General features: G+C 49.3%; 1 protein-coding gene across 2 annotated transcripts in view; it reads left to right on the top strand.

Annotated features, from left to right (window-relative positions):
- ZNF516 (zinc finger protein 516) overlaps positions 1–12,881 on the top strand; it is a 79,777-nt gene that overhangs the window by 20,998 nt on the left and 45,898 nt on the right. The gene's annotated exons all lie outside the window — the stretch shown is intronic.

Below are 12,881 nucleotides of genomic sequence, written 5' to 3'. Positions count from 1 at the left end.
GGCAGGTGCGTGTGGACTGGGGTTCAGCGTCACTGCAGGAGTTCTCGTCCCCACGCGGGGCTGTGGGCTGTGCTGCAGTCACCCTCGAGGGCGGGCTGAGGACCGAGACGGGGAGAGACCAGGTGGAGAAGCAGGTCACGCTCTCTGGTGATGACTTGGTACTTATGTCACTGCCTCCAGAGTCTGTGCTGCTGTTGGCTGTCACTCACAGATAGGACGAGAAGCCCCTGTCTGCAGGCACTAACTTTGTAGGTTTTTGCTCGTAGCTGTCCTCTGGGTGCTTCTATTTATTCTGAAGACATCTCGACTTTGGGTGGTGGGCATACAATGCGATAGACAGATCATGTATCATAGAATGCACACTTGAAACCTATATGATCTTTTTAACCAATGTGACCCCCCCAGTAAATTTAATAAAGAAACCAACCAACCAAACAAACAAACAAAAAAACAACAACACAAAACAAAATGTAAAACATCTCCATAGCCCCAGGAAGGCCTGGTGCATTCGCATCCATTTGCTTTTTTCTTAAAGAAAAATAATTAGCAAACTTTTCTTGAAAAAGTGATTACTTAAATATGAACTTTGCTCATTTCAGACTTGGGTGGGGTGGGGTGGGGTGGGTGGAGTTCTCCCTGGTCCTGAGCGTAGCAGCTTTGAGGGGGACACACCTGGAGGGTCTTGTTACTCATTTACACGTTCACCGGAAGGTCAGGTCAGGTTCCATGAGAACGCCTTCCTGTTAGTATTGCAGACCTGGGGAGGAAGCATCCGAGTTAAAACAGTTTTCCCTTGACCTTGGGGCAGGGTCGCTTTTCCGGGCGTAGCTGGAGAAGGGTTTCGTGGAGATGGATGGCGAAGAGAAAAAAAACTGAACAAGAACATTTGTTGTGAGGCCCCCTGTTCCCCTTTTTCATGAGCTCTCAGGGTCATGGAGGGAATTGGAGCCAGCTCCTTGGAACTTTCCCCTGAGAGACGAGATGGCTGTGTCAGCAGATCTGAGCTTGGTGCCCGGCGGAGGCTGCACTTTCATTTTTGTTATCTGGGAAGGAGCTGGTGGAAGGGTATGAGTTTGCATATAAGTAAAACTAATGCTGTTGTCCCTCCGCCCCCCGCCCCCGCCACACACACACACACACACACTCCCGCCCGCCTCTGTGGTGATTTTGGGCAGAGGGCTGCAGAGATGCAGGGAGCATCCTGTCCCTTCTGGATGGAGGTGCTGCCTGGGGACAGGGCCCATGAATCACAAACCTCTGAGTGTTCCCTCCTTCCTGTGTGTGTGTGGGTCTCTCTGTGTGGGTAGAGGGGCAGAGGGAAAGGTTTTGGTGTGTGCTGGGCAGGTCTTTCAGGAGCGAGGTCACTAGCCTGTCTGCACACCGCGTATGCCAGTTGTGTGTGAACGCGTGTGTGGCTTCTGAGTTTCTACCTCAGTGGACGTTCTGGAAGCTTAAGCGTGTTGGGCTCGCAGCTCCTTATAAGGAGAGGAACGGTGGTGCAGCCTTCTCCTCCTGCAGTGGTGTGCATTGTCATTCGGTTACAGTGGTGGGATGGTTTGACGTGCGTTGGAAGGAAGGAGTCTCTGCGTTAGAGAAACGGCCGGTGGCCTTGCTGTCTGTGTGGGCCCCTCCCAGCACCCGGCCTGGGCAGGTCATGGTGGTCACGTCGTGTGGAAAACTGTTCCTTTGTGACAAAAACACGTTCAAAACAAATATAGAAACCGGAAGGAAAACATTAAATTTGATATTAATGTGAAAGATATTTTGATGCTAACTAGGGTCAAAAAAGAAAGCTTATATATTTCATCTCCAAATTGGGTGACAATCACTTGACTTTAGTGTCAGAGCAATAGGGACAGAGAATCACCTGCAGGAATGAGGTTGGCACCTGCATTTGCAGGTGCAGGTGCCCAGGTGAGCCCACCGGGAACCTGCCTCATTAAATGGGGTGACCTCGGGCTTCTCAGAGGAGGTGTGGCCCAGGCATGGGGGGCACTGGCCCCTTGGCCCTCTTTGTGGTGAGAAGGCCTCAGAAGGCTTGTCCACTCGCCCACGCGTGCCACATAGATGGTCCTTTTTTAATGGACAGAGAGGTGGGAACGCACATCCTGTTCCCTGGAGGATGCTGTCCTGTTGATGTTGGAGACTGGGTCCCCTTAGAAACGCAGCCTGTGCCTGGTTCTGTGGTCCTCGTGAACCGTCACTGGCGCATCAAGTTCAGTAGGTTGTAAAATCAATTCTTGCCCCTTTGTTACTTTCAGAAAAACGCAGGAATAAACATCCCTGGTGAACAAGGAGACACATGGGCTTGTGGTTGGGGACGTGTGTCCCTTTCTTTCCCTGTAGCTTTTTTTAGAGATCTCTTTCTTGGGCTGTGTTCAGACACGGTAGACTGGTTATGCAAATCTGGAAACTCTCGCCCCGAGTAGTAACAGTGACCGTCCACTGCGTTTCATGAGCGCTGCTAGGCTCATTCAAAGGAGAGAAAAGCAGTCCATCCGATTGGGCCCCAGGTTTTGTTACTGGCTAGCAGCCGACCTGCCCAGCTGCCAGAAACCTTGCATCCCACTTCAGGATGTGGATTTGGGCTCCAGAGGGTCGTGGTCCTCCCTGCTTGGCTGATGGCGATGTTCTGATCGCACTTGTGGCCCCGATGTGATTTTGTACTTAGGGTGCAGCCCTTTTACTGGGAGGTCGCAGTGGAGTTGGTAACTTCTAAATGGAAGTTCAACGTCATTCAACATTTGGGCGCAGTTTGCCACCTGCTTTCTAGGAGGGTCATGTTCACGGCCGGTGTGACCTGCACAGAAGCTCAGGGTGGCGTTATCTGGGTATTATCACCTCACAGTTGTTAGTGGACTCGTTCTTTGCCTTACACTGATGGTCGTGAACAGAGGAGGCTCTAGTGATTTGGACGTGATTTCATTTTTGGGGACTGGTGGCAGGGCCCCCTTCCCCATGTCTTTATTCACTCGAATGTGGTCATCTGCTGGGGTCTCGGCACTTTGCTCCCACCATCCTCATCTTAGACAACACAGGACTGCAGTTGCCAGGACCTCCCTGTTCGATACAGCCCCTGCCCTCTGAGAAAACTGTTGATGCCCCGCACAGCGTCCAGCCCTGGTTGGCGTTCTGCAGCCATAGGAAGCCAGGTTGTTGCCCAGTGACATCCTCTCGGCCTGAGGCCAGAATGCTGTAGAGCAGTGGTTCTCAACCTGTGGGTCGCGACCCTTTGGGGGCTGAACAATCCTTTCACAGGGGTCGCCTAAGACCATCGGAAAACACATATATCATTACATATTGTTTTTGTGATTAATCACTATGCTTTAATTATGTTCAATTTGTAACAATGAAAATACATCCCGCATATCAGATATTTACATTACGATTCATAACAGTAGCAAAATGACAGTTATGAAGTAGCAACGAAAATAATTTTATGGTTGGGGGTCACCACAACATGAGGAACTGTATTAAAGGGTCGCGGCATTAGGAAGGTTGAGAACCACTGCTGTAGAGGGCAGCGACAGGGCGTGTGTGTGGAGCGTCCTGACGGTGTTATTTCAGACCCGAGGGAAGTCAGTGCCGGAACATGCTGAGGGAGGACGGAAGGTGGTTTTGCCCGTTAGGTCCCCGAGACTGTGCACACAAAAGGGAGGGTCCCGAGTGGGGCAGATGGGCTACCATTTCCAGGGGTCACCAGCTTGACCTGCAGGCCCTTCCTGAGCTGGTTCATGGGGTGCCTGTGTGCATTATTGGTGGCGAGTGACCCTGTGTCTGGAAGGATGGACAGCTGTCCTTAGACAATATGGTGGACACCATCCGTCCTGGCTGGGTTCAGCAAGGCGCTCTGAGCACACTCTGAGTCCACAATGGGCAGGTCATGGGCAGGGATGCTGTATGCGGGGCCCAGAGGGCCAGTGACCCACGTACAGGAACCTTTAGGAAGCCGGTGTTTCTGGCAGGGGGGTGTGTTTTATCAGGGGTGGTGTTGGAACCGGACACAGTGCTCCCTTCCATTTGTGGTGTGTTTCTGAGCGAGTGGGTTTTTGGGTTATGCACATGCCTGTGCATGCACACGTGTGCACAAGCACCACCGCCCTTGGGAACCGCCCTCTGCCTGCCCGCAGTGCCTGGCAATCTGCCCCCTGCATTTGCCTTGAACAGACCTGGGAAAGGGACCTGGATTTGGATGTGTGCTGTGTGCTTGGGGGGGGGGGATATGAGAAGAGCGCGAGCGAGGAAAGGGACAGCAGTGACAGAGTGAACCCCTCACAGTGCATACCCACCACCATTCCGACTCCTCGTCAGTATGGACGTGGCTGGAACTGAACGGATGACGCAGAGGTAGTCGCTCGATCCGGGCCATGGTCTTCGGGTCTTTGGAAAATGTTTGCAGCACCTGGCGCGGCTGCTGCTGCTCTCACTCTGGTGACCACTGGACGTGCTGAGCTCGTTAAGCGCACACTCTGTCCCCAGACAGTCCAGCCTGGGCTGGCTGGCAGATCGGAAGCTTCAGGGTCCTTATTTGTCTTCCTCAAGGACCAGGGGTGGGGTGGAAGCTTTGAAATTCAACAACGTGCCTCATTGTATTTTATGTTTACTTTTACCAGAAGCTGTTGCTGGGTAAGATGCTTTCGCTTAGGAAAAGTCCCTTCTTGTTTCTGCAAGATCACTTCCGGTGTAGTAGCATTATCTTAACGTGGATGGCTGAGTAACACAGAAACATGACTATAGGGAATGAGAGTGGAATTTTGCTTGTTGATTCTGTTTTGTTCCTTTGGAGAAAAGTATAGGCGGCCTGTTATCTTCAGAAGTCAGGACTTGCAGCGATGGGTCGCTGACGGTGCCTGAAAATACATTGTCAGACAGGCAGGCCGCATAAATCCTGGGGCAACGTGACATCATGTTCTGTGGGGAACCGCTCTTCGTAAACAGGCTCTGATAGATCACTCTCCTTCAGAGGCGCACAGTCCAGCTGCTTTCAAAGGTGCTGCGTGCATTAGTGATAAACTGGGTCACGTTACAGTGGTTACTGGCGGTAGTGGGTCTGGAAAATTTAAACTGGCTAAAGTGTATGCATGCTGTACACTTTGTATGAAGGAAGGCATCTGGGGAAGGTTTGTGACCTCGTATGCTTTTGATCATCTTAAAGTATTGTTTGGTGTTGGTACAGTGGCAAACAACATCTTGAATAATTTCTTGCACGGTTTGCCTTTCAATGAAAATAGACTCAATTCGGGGTATCTTTACAGAAAACGTGTATGAGCCGTTGGTTAGAATTCAGCAAGATTGGTTATTGATGTGTTTGCATTTCCCCTGCGTGCTCCTGATGAAGGGGTCTTGGGGGCCGAGTTCTGCGCCAAACAGTGTACTGGGGAGGTAATGTTTAACAACGGTTTATGGCTTCCTGCACATAATTATCTCTCTCTGTATTCTCAGGCACAATTCTTTCTTTCATTTGATGGTGGGGACTTCTAGGCTCTTTCACAGAACGCACAGAAGAAAGAGATAATGTGAGATTGGTATTAATTGCAGTCTGTTTTCTTATACTGGGAGAGAAACGTTGGTTTTGGGTAAGAGGCTGGAAAATAGGTCAGCGTGCCTGTGTTAGGGGCCAATACAGCCTTTTGCTTTGTTTACATGGAATAAAATACAGTTTACTTATAGAAATAAATTTCAGTTAAAATATGTTTTGCAGTCAGCTAATGGGAATGTCAAAAAGATTTGTCCAGTAGAACAGGAGGTGTTGCATAGTGAGGAAATATAGTGAGTGTCTCCATACATGATTGATTGTTTTCACTGCTGGTAACTTAAGTAATTAAAAAGAATTATATTAGATACTGAATTGGTGATAGTTTCAGCACTTTTGGGTTTAGGGTCAGAAAAAACCTATCAGCCACTTTTCAATGGGATTTCCCCCCCTGAAGTTTATCTGAGGCCTCTGGCCTTCCACGCTTGTTTTTTAAAATAGAAATTTACGCACCTTCGTTTTCACTGGTGTCCCCAAGTTTTCAGTCGGAATGTGGCTGGTGGCTGTCATCATCTTGGTGCAGGACGTAAAAGAGTCAAAACTAGAAACTCGCTGCTTCTGTGGTTCGTGGAGGGAGCAGCCAGGGATTCGTTCTCTGTTTGTGTGAAAAGCTGAACAGCCAGCCCTCCGTGACGACAGTCTTTGTTGGAGCTGCCCAGTTTGGGGGAGATGCAGTCGTAAGCTTCTGGGAAATGGGGCTTTTAGTAGGACCGTTGCCAAGATCATAGCACTAGGGCTGCCTTCCCTCCAGGGAGCAGGGGTCCCAGCAGGTGCCAGCTCTCCTGACCGGCCAGGGTGCCCTAACAGGACACTTGCTGCAGAACATGAGGAAGTAAGCTCTGAGTCCTTCCCTTTTGTGATAAGTCACTGCTTAATAGGATGGGAAATAGCGAAAAGTAGGTGACACGAGGCATTCATTTTGGAGAGCAAAAGAAAAGCAAGTACAAGGACACTCCTTTTGATATAAAAATCCCCTCCTTTATTTTCACATGGACAGCTCTTTATTAAAGTCTCCCTAATTCCGTAACTTAGGATTTTTCAGGATGTTGTTAACATCTGGGGAAAGCGTATTCCCACATCCTCCCTGGTTTGTTCTTGGACTTTGGTAACTATATTGTGCACTCATCTGCCTTTTTTTTCTCTCCGTTAAGGTCAGACTGGACTGCCAGTCTTTGTATTTAATAAAAGGGCATTAGGACAGCTGCTGTGTGAATGCTCATTTATATTTTCCTTTGGAAATATATTGGTCTACCTTCTTCCTGTCCATAAACGTCCTTCCGTTTGTACCTTCTATCTGGAGGTGAAGATGGAGCCTTTCTCTTCTGAGCCAGGAATTTCTTTGGGTTCTTGACAGACGGTGGTCAACAGCTTCATAAAGGGTAGCCCGCCTGCAGGATCACATTGAGGTCACCCAGGTGTGTTTGCTGTTAAGTGAGCGCTGAGTCCAAAGCTGTGGTCCGAGGCTCGCAGCACCGAGGCCAGTCTTGCTTACGTGGTCAGGGAGTTTGGGTAATCAAACCTGATTGTGGACAGAAGTCACGGTTATACTTGGGGACTAACGGGGGGTTTGCTTTGATTTACTTGGCGGTGTTAAATAATTTAAAGGAGACCTTTTGTTTGAGAAAATGGAACTTTGTCACCATCCTGTCCATAGTTCCTTCCCAGTACCTCTTGTCCTAAACAAAAAGTGTGTGAGACTCACCCTTACAGTGTTTTTGGCAGAAATGTGGGGCACGTTGTTCTCTGGGAGCTGGGAGGTGAGGCTGTTATGGGCAGTGTGTGTCCTTGGGCCCCGGGATAGTGGGTTTGTGTCCTTTTCTTTTATGGGGGAGGTGAATGCGGGGGATTCTGGTAGCCTTTTATTCATTTCTTCTTATTAGAGTGGAAATGTAGTTTGCTCATAATGGATTATTGATTGGTCTGAGCGAGGCGGCCTCGAGGCCCTGTCATCAGGGTCCTTACTCTCCGGGCAGTGAAAGCCTCACTTCATGGAGCCACTGGGACCCTGGTCTGGGGACTATAAGCCTGGAATTGTTAATCTCGGGCAGATTGGTGTGTGGGGAGAGGAACTCCTCATTGTTGTTCTGGAATTTCTCCCCATTTGTTCAGAGAATAGGCTTTTTGTCTCAGCAGTTGATAAGCTGGTGCAGGATGTTAATGATGTATTTTAATTCATGGCTCATAATACTACAGTGTAACCAGTAAAGCTCGCTTCATTGTCTGCAGAAGAACAAACGCCCAGTATACTAAGCACACTGGGCCCCCAGCACTGGGCATGCCCTGTGGCCAGAGTCCCCTTCAGAAATGCACCAGGCCGAGCTGGAGACTTCTCTTTTTATTCTGTGGCTTGCCTTTGCAGCCATCACACCCCTGTCCATGTCCTGAGCCGTCTGCCTGTCTGCTGCGAGCAGTTTTCTCTATAAGGGCGTCACTGTCCCTACCTCCCCCATTCCCTGCATTTCACAAACGCTCCTATTACCAGTGCTCTGGAGAGGACAGGTCCCCAGGCCCACTGCCTCTGGCTCAGACTTTGCCAAGTCTGCCCATTGTACCCCAGCAGATGACCAGAGGGGGAGAGAAGGGAAGTGACCACACAGCTTCGAGGAAACCCAAACTATTTCTTACTATCATGCTATGGTTAATTAATGAACTGGAACTAAAAAATACCCACCTGGAGAGCTCCTTGAAAAACCACACGAGCTTCAGGTTTGCTCCCTAAACTGAAAAGTAGTGAACTTGGTGCAGAACTGTGCCATCCCCTGTTCCGATGGACCCCTCCCGCCCGCACCCCCCCTCCCCCCCGCCGTGTCTACTAGTTCTGCTTGGGTTGCTTTCAGAAAACTTGCAGAGTGGCTTTGCAATGAAAATTACTCTGAATGTTAGAGGTTATTTGAAAATCAGCCTTCTGGTTCCCTGGATAACATTTTGATAGAATTGGCTTTGATAGTTTTGGGGAAATCAGTACAAAATCCGTCGGCTTTGGCTTTGTGTTGGTTTAGTTTACAGAGCAGAAAGATGGCAAGATTTTGTGTAGATTCAAAAATATGCTTACTGTTTAAAAATAGAGGATATTTACCTTGTCTTCTGATAATATCACATTTAACTGGTTGGAAAATGGTGGTTTGAAATATGGAAGAAAACCCTCCACAGCATTGCTGGTTTTTGCCTTGGGAAGCTATGGAAGGGATCCCAGTGAAGGCCCCTGTGAGCATGGCTGGTCCAGTTTGGCTGGTGGTAGTCACACTGCGCTGTCTGCAGCCCTGGAGCTCGGGGTGGCTTCCTTGATGTCTCTGGGCGAGCCTGAGACATCAGCAAGCAATCTCTTAAAATAAAATCCTGCTTTGCTTTTAAACAGTTACTTATTACTCAGATGCTTTTACTTTCTTTGAATTTCACACACTCCAATGAACAGAAAGTACTTTCTAACTGCATTGCTTAGAGCCCTCTGAGCTTCCTGGGGGCCTCTGAAGGGGAGAGGGGGGAAGTGGGTGTGGGAGGGATGGGGGAGTGGTGGAGGAGGGGTAGGGACAAGTTGGGAGGGATGAGAGAGGGGTGGGGAGGGAAGGGATAGGGGTGGAGGGAGTGGGGTAAGTTGGGGAGGGGTTAGGGGTGCTGTAGAGGTGGTGGAGGGGGAGAGGTGGGAGAAGGGGCTCACAGGAGTTCTGGAGAGGTGGGAGAAGGGGCTCACAGGAGTCTCAATTGTGTAACTCGATTGTGTTACTGGGATCCCAAAATGTGAATCATTTTGTGTGTGTGTGTGTGTGAAAAATGTTAAAAAAAATCTGCAGAGTAAAATAGAAAAGAGTAATAGACATGCACACCCCCGACCCGGGAGAGGCAGCAATTTGCTTTCTCTCTTTTGATGAACCGTCTGTAAAGTACTTCATCACAGGCCTCCAAAAAACGAGCCCATTTTCCCACATTAGCGACCTGACACGAGTGACCCGACAGAAGTCATGGAAGCTCTCAGTATCGTCTGCTGTCCCGTCCAGTCCACGTGAAGTTAGTTTTTCTGCAGGTTCCGGAGCTGGGCCTGCTGTGATGACCGCAGCTGCTGGTGGAAGACTCGGTCCTTGTGTTGAAACCGTTTGTGAAGCTGTGGGCCCAGGTGTTACTGGAGAGTGTTTCCGTGCTCGCTTCCTGAGCTCTTAGTTTGCCCTTTTGAATTGATCAAATCAAATATTGTCATTGCCAGTGACAGTGTATCTTTGGGTACTGAATTGACATTTCATTCATTTATTCTACAATTATTAACTAATTATAATACCTGGAACATTTACTGTGTGTTAAACACTCTACCTTGCTTGCGTTAATTTAAACCTCACAAAATACTATAATATGGATACCATGACCATCATTTCCATTTAAAGATGAAGAAATGGGCTGGGGAGCAGAGAGGTTAAGACACTTGTTCAAGGTCACACAGTTGATCCAAGTGAGTGGCAGAATGGGATTCCAGCTCAGTGTGTCTGACCTTGAAGCTCAAGGTCGAGACCTTCTTTCCCAGCACTGTGAGGCCCACTGTGTGATTGGTTCTGTGCTAGGGTATGGGATTTAGTGGGAGAAAGCTCAATATTTTATGGGCCTGCCCTCACAAAATATATTGTCTAACATACGAGTGTGTGAGGGGTTAAAGAAGCGGGAATAGTAATGTGTCCAGATGTGTGTTGAGATAGGGCTGGACCCTGCAGAGTGCTGGGCAGGGCCACTCCAGGGGCCCGACTCAGTCTCATGCTAAAGGGGCTCAAGTGAGGCCCCTGAGAAGGTCAGTGACTGATGTGTGGCAGGGCCCAGAGGTACTGTGAGTGTGTGTTCTGCTGGGGTGTGGGCAGGACACGAGGTCATGAACTGGGGGGCTGGGGGTCATGTGTCCTCGGTGCAGGATACAGCCCTTTAAGCACAGGTGGGGAGTGTGGCCTCATCTGAAGGGTGTGAACACCTGTGCAGGTTGCCTTCTCAGGCTGTCCAGACGTGCATTCTGGAACTGCAGTTTTGGCTGAGATGGGAGGGGGTGTGAATTCAAGGCTGAATTGGAGATACAGCGAGCAGGATGAACATTATTATGGGATGCTGGGAGACAGAGGTTAGGGCTGGGGAAGACCTCGAGTGTTTGGGGTTGGGTCCTCGGGACTGGGCAGTCCTTCTCACCCCTGAAGTTTAGCTGAGACCATCTATTCCTAGACTTTCCTGGACTCCCCTGAGAGGACCAGCCAGGCTTTGCCAATGCAGGTCATCACTTCCCTCCCTACCCTTCCGGAAACTTCCACTTGCCCAGCTGGGGCACCGCCAGTATCCTTTTTCCCCACTGTGTGTCCTTTCTGACTTTTGGGTTCCTCGAAACTAAGCCTGTTTCTTAGTCACCGTTGGTTGTCAAATTCCCAGACGTCACCTGTCGCACAGTAGGCCCTCAGGGATTGTGATGAACCCTGTTGTTCAGTGTGAGGCTGCAGGCAGCCCTGGGCCTCAGGTCCTGTGGGGATCAGTTGATAGAGGCTGCGTAGGGTTCCTTGTAGGCCCTCTGGCTACGTTACAGTGCTTCTCCCTGTGGTGTGTGTCTCAGGTCTTAGCTTTGCGGGACTGGCTCTCACAGGAGTTCCTAGGACAGGTGTGGGAAGCAGTCCCCGTGCAGTGGGTCACCTGGGCGTGCTGCTGCAGGAAGTGACCTCTCTGGGCTGAGGCCGAAGATGCCGTTCCCAGGGTCCTCACTTACAGAAGGGTTTGTTTTAGTTGAAACATTTACCCACAGATTAAATTTACCTACATTAAGTGTTAGCAGTCTTGGGAAAGTCTCTTTATTTCAGTTGTGCTCTGCAGTCCAAGAAGGTAAGTCTCCAGCTAGGGCAGCAGCCTGACATATGCACACAGACCTGCTGCTGCCTTTCTTTGTGCGCTCACATGCTGATTTCTTAAACATATTATTTTCATGACTTTTATGTTCTGTCCCCCTAAACCCCTCCCCGTGCCCATTAGAATGCATTCTTATGTTATGAACACACATAACATTCTTATGTTTTTAGTTTCTTTAGTAAACATTTTAATTTTTTCAATTTTTATAAATATTAAATTAACTTTTTCAAAATAAAATCTATTTTGAAAATTACATAAGGCATTTTCAAAAAGTAGCTTCCAACTCTTTATTCATCTCTAGAGAAACACACACACACACACATACACACACACACACACACACACACACACACGGGAACATCCATTGGAAATCTATTTTAAAACCCTAATCAGCAAGCCATTTTTATGCCTAAACAATGAAATTACAGTCTCGTCTGGCAAGTTCCCAGTGACAGCCTTCGGAAGAGTGTGTCAGACAGTAACAACAGAACTCTGATTCATTATGGGCAAAGTATGTGGTCAGCGGGGCTGTGCTTTGTGCTTTGCGCATGTCTGTGGTGACTTGTCACATGTCAGCTAAGACACATGGACGTGCATTGGCTCTCTACCCTCACCCCTCCTCGTAGTGTCTGTGTTACCTGAAGGTTTGGGTGTGCGAATCACTCCTGACAGGGGCCACGGTAAATGGGGAGAAAGCATTTGAGACCCCTCCTCCCCCCGGCTCCCAGAGGCTGAGGGGCTTATAAAAATAGGACAGCAAAGCCCTTAGTGCCAGGAGGGCTGATAACGTCCCCATAACCCTGTCACTGGGATGGCTGCCCCGGGCCCATGTTTAAGTGCAAAGTTCCGAGGACAGTGTTCTTGTTCTTTTTTGGAAAAGAAAGGATGACTGTGTCTTAAATGGCAATTTTTGCTGACAAAAGAATGGTCACAGAGGTCTGTTGATTTGGCCACTGAGGAGAGCCAGTGGCAGAGAATTACGTTTTAACTGATGGCTAAAAGGTTTGCAAAAAACATCGTCAGTGGACTGTGTGCATCGGGAGGGGCTGCTGAGTGGGCCTCCTTCAATGCAGGAGGAGAACCAGCCCTGTTCCAGGGGAGCCAGGTGGGCCCTCCGTCCCTAGCTAACCTGTCAGAACTCTGTCCTGAAAGATGCGGTATCTCCCACGTGCATTCTAATTGGTGCATTATTTGTCTGTATTCTGCTTATCACAAGTCAGAAGGAAATTCCTGTTTTTATGGCACATGGTTGCTTTTCAGTGTGGACTGTCTTGGGCCCATTGGTGGTGTACAGGTGTTTGGTTGGGTTTCCCACAGTGTAGAGGCTTGCCCACTGTGCGCCTTGGATTGTGCTGGACACGCCCAGGTGCCTGGAGGAGCGGCTCAGACCAGGGCCTGTCCGTCATTCTCTGGAAGGCAGATGGGCATGAAGGTGACAGTGATGATACATCTGCTGTCACCAGGGAGAGATGGACCTGGCCTCCCCGGGAGGGCACTGTGG

This window comes from Myotis lucifugus, unplaced genomic scaffold (assembly GCF_000147115.1).
Source record: "Myotis lucifugus unplaced genomic scaffold, Myoluc2.0 scaffold_82, whole genome shotgun sequence".
NCBI classification, from domain to species: Eukaryota; Metazoa; Chordata; class Mammalia; order Chiroptera; family Vespertilionidae; genus Myotis; species Myotis lucifugus.
Note: the sequence above shows the minus strand (reverse complement) of the source record. Positions and strands in the feature narration are given on the sequence as shown.